Here is a 17,477-nt window from a genome sequence, read left to right on the forward strand (position 1 = left end):
GTTTATAAAATGGCGATTACAGGAAATCCCATGCAAAGAAGCTCAGACAGCGATGTCTCCTGTTCCGTTGAAAATAGCAATAAAAAAATTCGGGAACTTTCAAGTAAATAATTATAGCCCGAAACTTGGCAAGTATAAAAAATGGCAAGTTTATTCCTAATTTCTGACAGTAACGTAGAATGTATGGGAACTTTTGTAACGTAAAAATAAATAAAAAATACGTAGGGTAACAAAAGGTACCTTATACTGTACGCGCAGAAGAGATGAAACAAATTGTGAAATTTCAAGTACAATAAAATTGAAATAAAAAATGGCGAGTATTGGTCTAAGAAACAAAGAAAACAAAAAATGTGTATTTTAAGATAACACACTAAGCAAACATTTCTAGGTAAAGGAAATACCTAGGGCGACGGTGCCTTCTGTAATGGTAAGAGTTAATTGCTAACCTCAAAACTTGGAAAATAACAAGAATTGTATCTATAAAGCTACAAGCCCAAGTTCAGGGTATATAGAATACCTAAGTCGGTGCCTCCTGATCCATGGTTAGGAGATAGACACAGCGGCAAGCTGCGTCCCCTGATGTGCGCCGTCAGCGTCGCCTGAACGTTCAGCTACCGACGGAATGGGTAGGCGCTCCTGTACCCGCGTTATATAGGGGACCCCATAATCATGTGCCTTGCGATCACGATAACAATGAATAAGGTATGAGGTAAAGACTAGCACATACAGACTGCGTACGTTTTCCTTTTCCCGATTTTTACAAGCCTTTTCCGAGACCACAGGGGCAATGCCGTCCAATACTTTTTTTAAATAATAAAGGGAGCATTTGCGTGTAAAACAATGCGTCACGCTAAACACTCAGTTATATTCAGCCCTAAATTCATTTTTACCCCGGACACTCAATAATTTGCAATTGGACTGAGTAACCTCATGTATAAGGTGCGAGAACTGGCATAGAAGACTCGCGCACAACAACAAAATCATGCATGAGGGAGTTTTTTGGAATTAATAATCTTTTTTCGTACCGACATTGCGGTATATGACCGATTGGTTGGGTCATTGAGTTCTTTATATAACTCGTTGAAATTTTTTGAGGTGATTTTTTGAGCTTAAACCTCTAATCTGTTAAACAAAAGGTATTGTTTCTTTTATAAATAAATATTAGAAAGAAAGATAGAGTGAAAATACATTTATTAACATCATCATTTTTACAAATATTTGACAAAACTGTAAAATAGCACTCAACACAAATTACTAAGATGTTAAACAGGATCCCCACTCAGCATCACAATGGGGATAATCTTACGCGATCGACCTAGACCCAAACTAAGTAAAGCTTGTACTATGTGTACTAGTTAGGCGACGATATATATATACGTATATAGATAAATACATACTTAGTTATATACATGGAAAACATCCTTGACTTAGGAACAAATATCTGTGTTCATCACACAAATAAATGCCCCTACCGGGATTCGAACCCTGGACCATCGGTTTCATAGGCAGGGTCACTACCCAGCATACTTTTTGCAGCGGTTACTACTGTTTTTCTTTCCATCAAATTTATGTAAAAGCTCATTCGGAGATAACGCACACATTAAAAACATACATGTGAAATGAAAGCCAAGTTCAATATTAGGAATATGCGTCGTTGCTGACTTCGCCGGCAAAAGAATAGAGATCTATATGGGTGTCAAGTTTTAGTTCACTTGGTAATTTACGTACTGTCGCCATCAGATATATCGCAGCGGCTGAGGTATTCACAAAAATCTGAACACGCACTCTAGCGCTTTGATACAGGCGTGTTCAGATATTTGGGAACACCTTGGCCGCTACTATATATCTAATGGCGACCTAGGGCTAAGATGGTCGATTCTTTATCGTCTGTTACCATGCCTGTACCTTCTAACATGTCGACAGGTGATAACAAAGCGACCATCCTATCCGTGCAGGGTATTGTATTTGTATATGTTACTTTTCTAAGATTTATTTTGTTGTTATAAAAACTAGCCAAAAAAAATCTTGAACTTTAATTACATCCCAAGGGAACTAGACCTTGGCACCCATATAGATGCATATTCTTAATATTGAACTTGGCTCTCATTTTACATTTTTGACGACCTAGTGGATAGTGACCCTGCCTATTAAGCAGATGGTCCCGGATTCAAATCCTGGTAAGGGCATTTATTTGCCTGATGAGCACGGATATTTGATCCTGAGTCATGGGTGTTTTCTGTGTATTTATAAATATTTTTATATTATATATATCGTTGTCTAAGTACCCTCAACACAAGCCTTATGAGCTTACTGTGGGACTTAGTCAATTTGTGTAATAATGTCCTATAATATTTAGTTATTATTATTTATGTCTTTGATGGGATATTATTACTTTTTGTACAGATATTATTATTATTTTACTTTATACTCCACGAAACCGCTTTTTAAACGACATTGATACTTTGGATACGTGCCGTAGACGGGAGCCGACCGCTAGAGGTATGTAGGTAACGAAGTTGTAAAGGTAGACGTATAATAGCTAAAATTAGCCGATTCGCTCTCATACTGGGATATCCACATGAGAGCGTCAACGTGCAGCTGCCGCGTTTTGTATGTTCCGTCTGGTAAGTGCTCTGTTGTGTGACGTGGAGCGCACTTGAGCTGCAGTGATATTGACAATCAAATTTATACGTTTGTTCAGTTTTAATAAGGTGCTGTTTCGGATATTTTTGTGTACTATTTAACGCACTTTTTACGAAGTGACGTCGATTTTCAGCAAAACTTGCGGATGAGGAAATTGAAACGAAATAAAAGTAAGGTTTAGTATCGACTGGCATGTTTGTCTGTATTCTGTCGGCGTAACATTATTTGATATAAGTATGTATGTTAACACTGGCTCATCAAAAACGTGTGCAAGTTATCAAGAAAAAGAAACTATAAGGACAATTCTATTCTTGTTGTACAAAAGTTTTTGACACTTTTTCGTAAAATGCTTATTTTAGAATACTTGGCCATTACTTTCATTCTCTGTTTTGAGGCTTACAGCTATTAATCCCGATAGCTTTGTTCAATAAATAATTACTGCAAATATTGTTAATCACAGTAACTCAGTGGTCCTTGATCTCCTGATTTGTATGAAAAATTAGGCATTTACCGCTGCGTTAACATATTTTTACATTGATCAATATGTGAATTTTGGTAAACTTATTCTTATTATTTGGTTCAGGTACAATTTGGGGATACAATTTTTATACACGAATTCAATATATATCATACTTTTTCGGGCAATTGATTAAGATAAATTTAATAACAACTAATTTGCTTCAAACGAATCCTATACGAAGCATTCCACCATAGTATCGCTTTATTAAAGCAGTACAGTCCTACCTATGGATGCTTGGCGCTAGTAACTTGGGGGTTTTACAATTAAGTTACCTTCAAAACATTCCTTTTCACAAAACCTTACACTACCCGGCAGTTACACTACACTAGGCTTGGAGGATTTATCAACTGGACTCGCCTTTAAGAGCTTATCTCTCTCTCGAAAACGTCGGCCAATGGTCATATGTATGGACTGACGTTTATCTGACATGGCTATTTGTACGTTACGTACAAATAGCCACACATTTGACGTGCCCCTCCCCCGCAAAAATCGGCAGACTGATGTGTACAGAAAATTACAGACAAGGCGTCTCCAGTTGTTCAATATTTCAAGATACTTAGAGACAGACAGCTTTTTGTTAAAAATTAAACATTAAATATTGTTGCGAATGCAAGAGACGAACATCTTGACTACTACTTTGACTAAACCTTCGCCTCTTTTCCGTGGAGAGAATCGTATGGAATTTAATGACCTCAGCACTACACTATACTTTAGCAAGGGCCTGTTTCAAAATGTACAAGTAAAATATGGGATAGCTAATTAACAAATAAAATAACTGCCAGATAAAACTTCAAGCAAAACTTAGCACTTATCTACCAGTGAAGCTTATTTGAAGATTGTGAAACGCCAACGATGACTTTATTCATCACATAAGTGGCAAGTAGCTTATTCAGGACTTTACTTGGACATTGTGAAACGGGCTTTAAATAGTGTAATCACACTAAACTACCGTAAGGATAAGTTGCACCAATCACTATTAGCGGATTAACGTCACTATGAATCTTCCCATACAATAAAATTTAAGAAGACCTCAGGAGGGTGGACAATCCACAGCCGTTCACAGTACGAACTGTCAAAAACTGGTATGACCATTAAAAACAATGTCCATTACGAGTTATCTCAAATACACATGGCGTTTATCTCTCGTAGATAAAACGGTGGGCGTCACATGTCGATATGTACGCACTGATAATTGAACGTGAACCTTACTGCTAACACTTAAGGTTCATCTATGACAAGTGTCGTATACCTCCAGCCAGGAGCCATCATTCGACGCTCCTATGACAGTTCCTTTAAGTCCCTTTTGGTTGGGCTTAGTTTAAATAATTAAAGAAATATACTTTTACTTTAAATGTCATTTATAAATAAATTAATTTGCTATACTTCCAAAAATTATCTAAAAACATTTTACATGACAGCCCATATAGAGTTTGACCAAGATAAGTTGGCAGCGATTTTGACAGCACGGATATAAATCTATAATATCTGAACAATACACTCCTTTATTTATTATTTATTTATTTCAACTTTATTGCACAAAAGAAAACTTATCGTACAAAAGGCGGACTTAATGCCAAAAGGCATTCTCTACCAGTCCTTTCCGTCACATATACTCATACACACCCATCATTTTTTCTTTTCCTCTTTTTCTTAATGTTTTGTTTTTAAACGTTAATCTTCTATGAAATTATGACGTCTTGACGTCTAGGTCTATACTCTAGTACCCATATACCTATGTATATGGGTACTAGAGTTGACGTCACGCACGCACACAACAACAAACTCATGCATGAGGGAGTTTTTGAAATTGATATCCTTTTTTTCTTACCGATAGTTGAATCGCCAACTGCAAAACGGACCAGAAGTTTCTTTAAGGATTTTTTTTGCTCGTTTTCGCGAATAGCTGTGTAGATGTGTGTGTTATCCTAATTATTCACCTCAACTCTCCTGGCGATACCCATAAGCAGCAGAAACACTTTTAACTTGACATTGGTAGATCTTTTGCTTTGACAGTAAGGTTTAGGTACCTATAGACAGTTTTGTATGGACGGTGGTAGTGGTACACACTCGTAGGATACGATTCCATCTTGCCATTGTAAAAACGTGCTATTGAAGTCTTTTAAATCAAAATGCATTTACATCCGTGTCAATTAGCATAATAATATGGGAATAGCATACCTAATGCATAAATGGTTAATTCATATTCGAGAAAAATCTTAGGAGATATGTGAAAATATTTAAAAAAATCTAAGTCATTGTAAAATATATATGTTATGAAAAAAAACAGCTAAAGAATTAGATTAGGTAATGTCAAAGAAGCATCATAATAATCATACCGACTTTGACGATCGGTTTGGCCTAGTGGGTAGGGACCCTGCCTATGAAGGCGTTGGTACTGGGTTCGAATCCCGGTAAGGGCATTTATTTGTGTGGTGAGAACAGATATTGTCCCGGGTGTTTTCTATGTATTTAAGTATTTGTATATTACATAATTCGTTGTCTAAGTACTCACAACACAAACCTTCTTGAGCTTATCGTGGGACTTAATCAACCTGCGTAAGAAGAAGAATGTCCTATAATGTTTATTTATTTGAAAAGTTTGAAATGGTAATCAGTGGGCCCCTCAAGACTTAGGGCCTCCGCTAGCTGACGCGTGCGCACGCTCGCGGGTCCTGCTCCCAGGCCAAATCCGTCGCACGCGCCCGCGCCGTTAGCGCTGTTCATACAATTTCTTATTAGACGGGGCGCCCGTTCCGGATAATCCGCATCAACTAGCAGAGGCCCTCAGATTCACTATTGCATATTGCACATCTGGTAACGCAGCAAGAACACGATATTTTAACTTCAAATGAAAATATTTAAACTTTTGAGAACATTATAACAGCATTCTAGGACCTAGGTTAAAATCTTTTAAATTTAAACTTATGTATAAACCATCGGGATCAGCCAAGTTGCTCGGTCCTATTGACCTGTGCTTGTCTTAGGTACAGGTAAATATAAATTAAATTCGATCGGAGACTGTTAATATAAAATAAAAAAATGTAAAAGCTGCTTGCAAAGTGTTTTCAGTAAAATAGCATAATTAATATACGAGTAAATAGTACATTACTATAGAGGCCGGGAAACGAAGGGTTGCAGACCAAGTAGATATAGACGGCCGAGAGGGGGAAAGAGGGATACGTGGCCGGCAACCCGTTTCTCGTCGAGATTTGTATACTTAGGGCCTGTTTCACAATGTCCAAGTATTGGATAGCTACATAATTAAGAAATAAATTAACTGCCAGATAAAACTTCATGCAAAACTTAGTACTTTATCTACCAGTTTAAGCTTGAAGATTGTGAAACGCCAAATTGACTTTATTCGTCAGATAAGTGGCAAGTAGCTTATTGAGGATTTTACTTGGACATTGTGAAACAGCCCCTTAGTGCTTTTCTCAAACTTGCAATGATATAAAATAGATATTGTAGACAATTTGTTTTATTCGTAGGTTTACACAGCTAAAAACATATTACGAATCTTCTACTATTTGATGTTTGAATGTCAACCGTTTTATCACAATTTGACGTTTAAAAACAAAAGAAGGTTGCTTCACATCACTCATCACTCATCGCACCGAATACGTAGTATTTCCGGACCTAATCTGAAGTAGGTAAGTCATGTCAACATTTCATTGCAAGTTGGAGAAAAGGTATTTCCTCTAGATAGAGACAAAAGCAAAAACATTATAGTGTGTAGGGTAAGTACAAATACGAGTCGGCCTTAGTCGGGGTTTGTATATTGCGGGATTCGAACCCAGGATCACCAGCTTTGCAGCATGGACAAGACGGACTAGGCTTTAGTGGCTATTATCAGAGTCATACGAACCCGCCGCCAAAAGTAGCTTCCATATAATCGAAGTTATGCTCTCATTTTTCATTTTTTTGTTGAGCACATGGATACTCGTATTTGTTCCTAAGTCATGGGTGTTTTCTATGTATTTAAGTATTTATAAATATTTATATATTATATATATCGTTGTCTAAGTACCCTCAACACAAGCCTTATTGAGCTTACTGTGGGACTTAGTCAATTTGTGTAATAATGTAGTATAATATAAAAAAAAAATTACGAGTAGGTACATGATTAGATTACATGAAACTTGACATAAACATTTGCGTAATATAGTTCGTGTCATACACAATGACGCGCAGATTTGTCTCAATCTAACCTTTAATAACATGACAATATGAGTCAAAGCACGCGTCTTCGTGAATGACACAAGGTATATATATATCTCTGTCTGGTATTTGGCTAAAAGTTGTTATATAAAGAAAATATAGCAAGTAGGGGTTTGTATGTAAAATTCCTACTCGCTCTAATTTCTTTGTATTACGAGTAATATATTCTTTTAGAGTAGTTGACGAAGCCTGTTGCAGATGTTACCGCAGTATTGTTTTGTGACGACGACGCCTGTAGCTGATACTGAGTTTGTGTTCATCTGACGAAGCCTGCGTTGCAGATATAACATTATAGTGCCGGAATAAAATCTTTGTTATTATATGTTACTTGAATGTTTTGAAATAAGAGCTTAATCTCTATTGTATGGCGGCGGCTAAGATGCGACTCGTATTTGCTAAATCATAACCCTATTCTGTTCTCCATAGTTGGGTTAACATAAACGGCAACCCTGCACACCGATATGCGACGCATATGTATTTATTATAATGTCAATTCGCGCTGCAGCAATGCATAATGTATATAACCTTACCTCTTCAACGTTCGCCAGTCGCACAGCCTAAAACGGCACATATCACACGCAAAGCATATACAACAGATGTGTTTTTCGCAGCAAACCTAAAACCGACGGTTGAACTTGCATGTTTAATGCGAATGATCGAAATCTGTACACAATAACGAAAACATGAGGCGAGCTGCGTAGGGGAGAGTCGGCCAATCACTTGTAACGGAAAATATTTAATTGTGAACAGATGGGAAAGATTTGGATACAAGTTGATACAATATAAACATATGACGACCTGTCTGGCCTAGTGGGTAGTGACCCTGCCCATGAAGCCGATGGTTCCGGGTTCAAATCCTGATAAGGGCATTTATTTGTGTGATGAGCACGAATATTTCATTTTGTTCCTGAGTCATGGGTGTTTTCTATGTAATAAAGTATGTATATTATATATATGGTTATCTAAGAACCCACAACAGAAGCCTTATTGAGCTTACAGACCTGCTAGCATAAGTTGCGTCGCACGCGACTCCATACATCTTGCGCGACTTCAAGTATAGACTCACGCGCGAGAACGCAACTCATGCTAGACGGTCTGAGGGACTTAATCAATTTGTGTAATAATGTCCTATAATAGAAGCGCTGGTGGCCTAGCGGTAAGAGCGTGCGACTTGCAATACGGAGGTCGCGGGTTCAAACCCCGGCTCATACCAATGATTTTTTTCGGAATTATGTGTTACGAAATGTCATTTGATATTCACCAGTCGCTTTTCGGTGAAAGAAAACATCGCGAGGAAGCCGGATTAATCCCAGAAAGGCCTAATTTACCCTCTGGGTTGAAAGCTCAGATGGCAGTCACTTTCGTAAAAACTAGTGCCTACGTCAATTCTCGGGATTAGTTGCATAAGTTTGTTCAAATACCCAAACGAACACTCATGGTCATAAGGGCGGCCTTAAACGCTGGCGTGGTAAATTTATATTCCAAACAGTAAACAACAAAAAGCATGGAGTAGAAAGAGAGCCCGTTACGGTCGTTAAGACGTTAATAAAAAAACTCGATATCGATATACCTCTGCCCTGCATATGCATAGAAAGCATAGCTAGCCTGGCGGTAAGTGTTGTCTTCCAAAGCGGTTCAAACCAATCAATGATATTTCATATATATATATATGCCAAATATATTTTTATATTTTAAAAACCACTTTTTGATTAAAGGAAACATAGCGAGAAAAGAAGTTTCTCTCTCTTGATCTGTCAGGTCGATAGTCGCTTGCGTATAAACTAGTGCCTATTTTTAAAATTTGGTTCAAGTTGGTATCGCGAAGGCCTAGCATACTTGCCTGCTCCCCCTGGCGACGCCTATGGAACTTCTGATGAAAATCATAAAATGATATAGCATACTGTTTTTGAACTCTGATTTTTTTATGTAAAAGGTTATTTCAACTGAAATATACGGAACTTCCCTACTCTCCCCTTTGACACGAGGGCATAGTGAGTACCTGCAGAATTGTAGCAACAAATATTGCGATGGGAATTTTGAATCTACCTCAAATAAATGCTCTGTTAGGGCTTTTCTTGTCCGGATTTCGGTGCGGATTTAAGCTTCATTTTGCCTATTTTTTTTTAATAAACTGCTGTGTGTACGGGTTATGATCTGGGCCATTCTTAAATTGTAAGTATTTTTCACGAATAAACGGTAATAATATTTAGCAACCGAGCGAAGATGCTTTCACCTGTTTTCTCACGTGAAAACGGGGTAATGGAACGTTTAGGGCGGTTCCAGACTAGCGTTTTATACAAGCATATGCGTAAGAGCGTATAAGCTCGTATAGACCAAATGTAGGAAAAATACGCGCGCGTAAGCTCGTAAAAAACAAGTGTAGGGAAATGTAACGCGCGTATAAGCTAGTACCGCCGAAACGACAGTATACGCGCGTAAAAATATGCTAGTATGAAACTGCTGAATGAATGAATTTACCAAATTCTGTTACTGAAAAATCTGTGCTTGGTCCAACTCTGTATAGTATGAATTTTATGAATAGTAGATTGTTAACCAAGGGATGAAAGGCATTAATTTCTGCCGAGGTAGTTTGGTGCTCGAACTCAGTGAGAGCGCTAATATTCCGAGGCTTAAATGATGCCTTTCACCCGAGTTAAACACTCTTCTTTTCATTTCGTATATGAGTAATACGCGGAAAGTAAAATACATGTGTTTTTTTTAAAACATGATTTATTAGCATGTCTCGAGGGTACTTTACAATTTCGGTAAAAGCATCGTTATTTATGGAATAAGGAGTTAAATATCAGTATGGAATTTGTATAAGAAATCCATTTAAAACAAAATTTCAATTGCCTATCTAACTCCAGGTTTAACCCTCCAGGTTTTAGGTCACTTGCACCATTCACTAACCCTGGGGTTAACCGGTTAAACCTGGAGTTACCATGGTTAACAGTACATTTTGACACAGGATTACCGGTTTATCCGATTAACCCCGGGTTAGTGGGATGGTGCAAGTGGCGCTTAGTGGGTTAGTGGCGCTTAGATAAAGTCGGATAAAGCAGAAGGAGTCAAGCTTTTATTTTCCGATTGCTTCTAAGCGAGGTACGAGTACGCATACGAATTATAAATACGAGTTAATACGGTCTTCCCAGCAATACATTTAATGTGCCGCTCTTCCTCACACTCACCGTACATGCGTTCTTATTCTATTAACAATAGATTTGTGTTTGGAGCATTTTGAACAGCACGCCTTCTGCTGCTTACAGTCACGGATTTAAATTGTTGGGCCATTTATTTTATTCACTGGGTTCAAGGTAATTTGGTTATTAATACTAACGGTATGAAATGTCCAATATAAAGTAACCCTTAAATGGCTCAACAATTTAAGTCCGTGACTGTACGTATAAAGGCGTCCGCTAGCTGGCGCGGGTGCAAGGAGCTGGCGTACGCACGCAGCCTTTGTAGGTAAAATCCAGTTATTTTTCGTTAACCCGTTCACCCGCTCCGTGCAACCGGAGTTGAGTGGGTTATCTTGTTTCATCTTTCTATTTATTATGAACTGATAAACAGAGTTTAACAAAGACCGCCATAACCATTGTTCAAAAACCATTGTCGTTGTCTTGTTGTTGTTGTATTGATTACCACTCGCAGAAAAATAATACTGTCTCATGTTTTGTTTGTCACCTACAACAAAAATAAATATTCCTTTTGTTTCATGTAATAAAAGGCGAATCACTTTAAAGGTCGATTATTATCACGTATAGTTGGGCCGTTCTCGAGAACGTTCTCAATTCACTATATTTTAGGCCAAGTAATAGGATGGTATAGAGGGAAATGCTTGGAACACATTGACATATATATGTATCTAAGGACGGGCCTTATGGACGATAAGAATTGGGCCAGTACAGCGGTGTCACGCACACGAATTCGAGCCAATCGTGCAGTCTAACGCCACAACGCGATTGACACCACTGAACTAGCACCTTTCTTAGTGCCCGTAAGGCCCGTATGTCAATGCTGGAACGCAATTTTCGACTTCGTAACTTTGTTTGGACTAGTTGTATGCTTGTTAAGTATGGGCGGCAACTGTTTGGGATACGCACATTAGCTAAGATACGAACACATATCTTTTGCATCACAAACAGCTGGTCGGCCTCGGTGCTGTCCCCCCACAGCACCACGGCGTAGCGGAGCCATGCGTACGCATATGCGTAGTAAGCAGATAACGCACATTTAAAATTAGTATTAGTTTTTAGTACATTAAGCGCATATATAAATTTAGACATTTTTGTTTTATTATCGTCGCGACCCTTTCTTAACTTCGTTCCTATTCCAAACGAGTGTTCCACGACACTTACGCATTTATTATTGTTTTTATAATAATAATAAGGCTTACCTTAAGCTTGGGCTTATTTAGGCTTTTCAAGGCTTACTGTACATCGCTGTACGCGTCAAGTCTGTGGGTTAGATATACTCAACGTGCTTACAATGCCCTGAGCATCCAATACAATAATTCGTTTAGGATGCTGTTGAGTATCCCGCGGTTTTGCAACGCGTCTTCCATGTTTGCGGATGCGCGCACAGATGGCTTCGATGCCGTCTGGTGCAAGAAAACTGCCTCGCTGCTTGATAGGGTACGCGGAAGTGGCAACAGCATTATAAGCATGATAGCCAATAAGTTTGATTGTCCTCCGATGTGCGAAATGAGCCAGAGGGCCAAATCACTTTTATTAATTTATTATTAGCGTTAGTAAACTAACATGTAGATTAAGTTCTAAACTAACAATTATGTGGACCATTATGTTGTCTATAATAAATAAATTGATTGATTTGATTTAATAATAATATTTGAGAATGTGTAAGTAAGCAAAAACTAACCGCGACATACCTGTTATACACGACATGTACACAACGTAACGTAACATAATATAACATAACACAACATAAACATCTTAACTTTGTTCCAACGGAGTATTCCACGATCCTCACCAATTATATGAATATAACTATAATGTTGTCTTCCTTGTATCGTATTGGTGGTAAATACGTTTACCACCTATTTCATATTTAAGACAACATAAGTAGTTACGAGTATATTCATATAATTGGTGAGGGTCGTGGAATACTGTTGAATAAATAAATATAACTAAATAAATATAAATACTCCGTTGGAACAAAGTTAAGATGTTTATGTTGTGTTATGTTATAGTATGTTACGTTACGTTAAATTGTTATGTTCATGTTCTTCCGTGTCCGTCACCCTGATTCTCATTTTAATTCTGATTATTTCTTAATCGTACACTTTTTTCACCTAGCCCATCCGATAACCGTCCAATAAGGAACTTCGTTCCAATATTCATTAATATTAAATTGAGATATAGTTAAATAATGCAAGCGAATCATTAAAATATGTACGTCGTCTACGCCGTCCGTTTGTACCTACTAGTATAACGGAAAGGACCAAATATACCTATTTGTCAATTTTGGATTGAAGCATATAATATCCGCATCGGTTTGACTGACAGACGGATGCATTTAATTAATAGTTCGTCGGTATCTGCACAATATAAAATGTACCGACATTTCATACGGTTTCAAAAGGATAAAACTGTTTTCGATCTCTATTAATTGAATGACGAGTGATTCAAAGGACGTCAGGATGTAAAACGAAATGAAATGAATTCGCAAAATAAAACGAAACTTTAAAATGAATTATTATTATGGAAGTAATATTAAGCTAGCCAGTATTTAATATTTTTCAATACAAATAGCGGAAAAATATCTGATGGTAAAATCTGGCGTAAAATATATTTTGGAACGATTCGTATATTCGATATCTTATTGATATGCCTATTAGTAATTTTAATATTTTATACGCAAAAGTTAGAGACGACTGGTAATAGATGATGTGTTTTGCCTTAAAAATGGCTAGACATCTATCGAGGAAATATAACACACGGATACCCTACCCTTTATTTATAAAGCTTAGCATATCTTTGTTCAAATTTGTCCCTTTCTAACAAACACTAAAGCCAAAATGATGGATAAGGACAAAAGATTATCAAGGGCTTGTTAGACTTAAACTTTTTCAAACTTATCGCCTCCTAGGATTCCAGCCAACAGTACAGTTACACTTGAGTTCCAAAACGCGGTTGAACCCCGCAACTATCACAGTGTAGTGTATGATGTTTATTCGTCCTCTTCTGCAGTACAGCAGCGCCACTGTTATATATATACGTATCGCAAAAAAAATCTTATTGTCAGCTAAAGAACATGGTTGGTCAACCTATTAGCCGGCGCCGTCTTGGTTACCAAACCACGCATCCATCGTTTAGAAATTCATAAAATTTCGGTATGTGATCAAATGAGTGATAACTAGATTTATAAAGTGTGACATATAAAAAAGTACTTACAAAACTTTTTAAAACTTATTGCCTGCTAGGATTCCAGCCTACAGTAATGTTAAACTTGAGTTCCAAAACGCGCTTAAACCCCACAACTATCACAGTGTAGTGTATGATGATTATTCATCCTCCCCTGCAGTATAGAATCACCGCTCTTATATACATAGACATCTCAAAAAAATGTCTGAAAATCAGCTAAGGAACTCGGTTGGTCGACCTAACTATTAGCCAGCGCCGTCTTAGAAACTAAACCACGCATCTGACGCATCCATTATTTAAAAATTCATCAAATGAGTGATAACCAGATTTATAAAGTGTGATCTATAAAAAAATACTTACCACTCTTTTTCAAACTTATCGCCTCCTAGAATGCCAGCCAACAGTAATGTTACACTTGGGTTCCAAAACGCGATTGAACCCCGCAACAATCACAGTGTAGTGTATGATGGCTATTCGTCCTTCCTTGCAGTACAGAGAAACTCTTATATACATAGACATCTCAAAAAATGTCTTATTGTCAGCTAAGTAACACGGTTGGTCGACCTAACTATTAGCCGGCGCTGTATTAGAAAGTAAACCACGCATCCATCATTTGAAAACTTATAAAATTTCGGTATGTGATCAAATGAGTGATAACTAGATTAATTATAAAGTGTAATCTATAAAAAAAAGTACTTACAAAACTTTTTCAAACTTATCGCCTCCTAGGATTCCAGCCAACAGTAAGATTGCACTCGAGTTCCAAAACGCGGTTGAACCCCGCAACTATCACAGTGTAGTGTATGAGGGCTATTCGTCCTCTCCTGTAGTACAGCAGCGCCACTGTGATATGCATGCGCATCGCAGTTGACTAACGGGTCGCTGAGTCAACACTGAGTCCCGCTCGACGCCTGTTGCATGGACATGCGCAATGTGTGTTTAGGTAAAGTTTGCCCAGGCTAGGTTTTATTTACAACAAATGTGTATTAAGATTTTTTAGGTAATTTTAACTAAGCAACTCCCGTGAGACTTGGGTATTATAAAATATATTAAACGTGTCATGTTTTCTTGTAACGGATCGAAACTTGTCGAAGTAATTCGAGCAAAATTGCGAGAGTGACTCGTTATAAATTTTATTTCTAAGGTATTTCATGGAATTTACTTTATATCATTTTAGCTATTTAGTCATCGAACTTTGCTGGGTTATTATTTGCGATCGTTTCAATCGCGTTATCGCGGTTACATCTGTTTTTGTGGCAGAAATTGTTTAAGATTATAGATAACTGAAAGAAAACACCATCTAGATTAAAAGGCCCTGCTCGAGAAGATATTAATGTATAATATTTACTATTCTTTATAAACGAAGCGGTTTTGAGCCAATCGAGGCTTGGAAGCCATTGTTTGGTGTTTATTGAAGCCGACGGATTCTTAAATTAAACTTTTTGCGAATGTGAAATCGTAAGCCTTACAGCCTAGGCAGTAAGACCACGCTACATTTTTAGCGATCGGTTATATTTCTGTGGATACATGGGTCAAACTTATTAAGAGGATTTATGGAGAGATTATCAAAAATGCGTCTTCAGATACATGGTCGTTATCAAAAAAATCTCAAAAAACCCCAAAAAGCTTTCTCCTCTTGCCTGCATTGGTACTATAAAAAAGAAATAGCCGCACCATTGCCCCTTTACATTGGCAATGAGTCCAGACTTTAGCAAAATATTAATTTCTCATAAACGGCTTTAGCGATTTCGATGAAATTTACAATATAGGGACGTATGAAAACGACAATTCGACCAAACTAGGGTACATTTAAAATAAATACTCTTTCTTCCGAGTTTTTGCGGTAGCCCGGTGGGTAGTAATTTGTAAAATATTGATTCGATTTAATTTTCAACCCAGAGGCTAACGAGGGCGAAACATCGATCCGTCTAGGTTTTATTGTTGGTAAGATTCGCTTTTGAATGTTTCCAAATAAGAAATTCAATATTTACAACATACAGTAATTGGTGTGCCCAATCCGCATTGTGCAAACGTGGATGCCTGTTCCCACGTGCAGTGGGACGTAAGTATGTACGACTATATATACAATTACACATATATAGTCGTGATGATGATACAATCATTGTTAATAAGATATAAAGTCTAATTTCGCGAATTTTCGAAAGAATGCCTGCATATAAATAGAATAGAATAGAAATAATTTAATCGTAAGCACGAACACAAAATAGAAAATTATACAAGACAGATTAATAAATGCTCTGTGTGTCAGCTTTTTTGCTTGCGAACTGTGTGCCTAGATTTGAAAAACTCGACTCGTTTTTACGAGGCTCAGCGTTCCGAGTCGAGTTCTTCATTGAGTATTTTTTAAGCGCATTTCAAAATCGCGTCCGAATAAGGACCGTCAACAATTTTATGGGATTTATCAAAATAACATTGTATGACTGATGTGTCTTATAACTTATACCTTTAAACGAGCAATTTTCTGTGATCTCGAAAACGGCTCTAACGATTTCGCTGAAATTTGGTATATGGGGTTTTTTGGGGGTATACAATCGATCTAGATTAGTCTTATGTTTGGGAAAACGCGTGTTTTCGAGTTTTCATGCGTTTTTCTTTCGACCCAGAATATGGTCGCTAATTTCGTATTGCCGGCCACTGTCCGTCTGGCCCAGCGGGTTAAGACGCGGACTGCTAGAAACGGTGACTAATATATGTTCAAGTTTATATATATTTTTTTTTAATTTTTATTGTTTTAGACAAGTAAGTAAGTAAGTAAGTAAGTAAATATTCTTTATTGTGCACCATACATTTAAAAATAGACAGGAAATGAAAAAACACGTAAAAGTTAGGTAACAACAGGCGGTCTTATCGCTAAGAAGCGATCTCTTCCAGACAACCTTTGGGTAGCAGGAAACAATGAACTTACAACATTGAACGGGTAGTGCCGATATACATATAATTCAACAAAATGAAGACGCAAACAATATAATACATACCTACATACTAATAAAATAAATACATATATACATACATACATTATATATTATACAATCATAAATAAAGGCAAGTTAAGGCAGCGAAAGGTAGTGAGTCTTCAAAAGATTTTTGAAAACGGGAAGGGATTTAGCACGTCTAATGTCTAATGGCAAAGCATTCCACAACCGAACAGCACGAAAAGAAAAAGAGTTGCTATAAAATTTTGATGATGAAGGTGGTAGAGCAAGGAGATGCATCTCCGCACAGCGGACCGAGGAAAGATAGTTGAAACGCTTTTTAAGATATAGAGGGGTGGAGGGGTTGAAAAGAATGTTATAAAGAAGTACAAGAATATGAGAGTTACGGCGATGACGAATAGGGAGCCACTTGAGCTGGGTACGAAATTCAGAGACGTGGTCATATTTGCGTAATCCAAATATGAATCTTATACAGACGTTTTGAAGGCGCTCAAGTTTATTTAGCTGGTCCTCTGTAAGATCAAGAAAGCAAATATCGGCATAATCCAATATAGGGAGAAGAAGAGATTGAGCAAGCGCAATTCTGGTAGCGAGCGGCAAGAAGCTACGAAGCCTGCGAAGTGACCCCGGAGAAGCAAACATCTTCCTACTGATCTCACTTATCTGTGGTACCCAAGACAGTGTGCGATCAAATATAACTCCAAGATTTTTTACCTGGCTCGATAATGGAACCGGGACACCATCAAACACTATGAAAGG

The 17,477-nt window shown here is 37.5% G+C and overlaps 1 protein-coding gene across 4 annotated transcripts in view; it reads right to left on the reverse strand.

Moving 5' to 3' along the window:
• The window catches only part of LOC133524474 (rab GTPase-activating protein 1-like), a 98,780-nt gene that overhangs the window by 52,143 nt on the left and 29,160 nt on the right, over positions 1–17,477 (reverse strand). The window lies entirely within an intron of this gene.

The sequence above is a fragment of the Cydia pomonella genome, chromosome 1, assembly GCF_033807575.1.
Source record: "Cydia pomonella isolate Wapato2018A chromosome 1, ilCydPomo1, whole genome shotgun sequence".
NCBI classification, from domain to species: domain Eukaryota; kingdom Metazoa; phylum Arthropoda; class Insecta; order Lepidoptera; family Tortricidae; genus Cydia; species Cydia pomonella.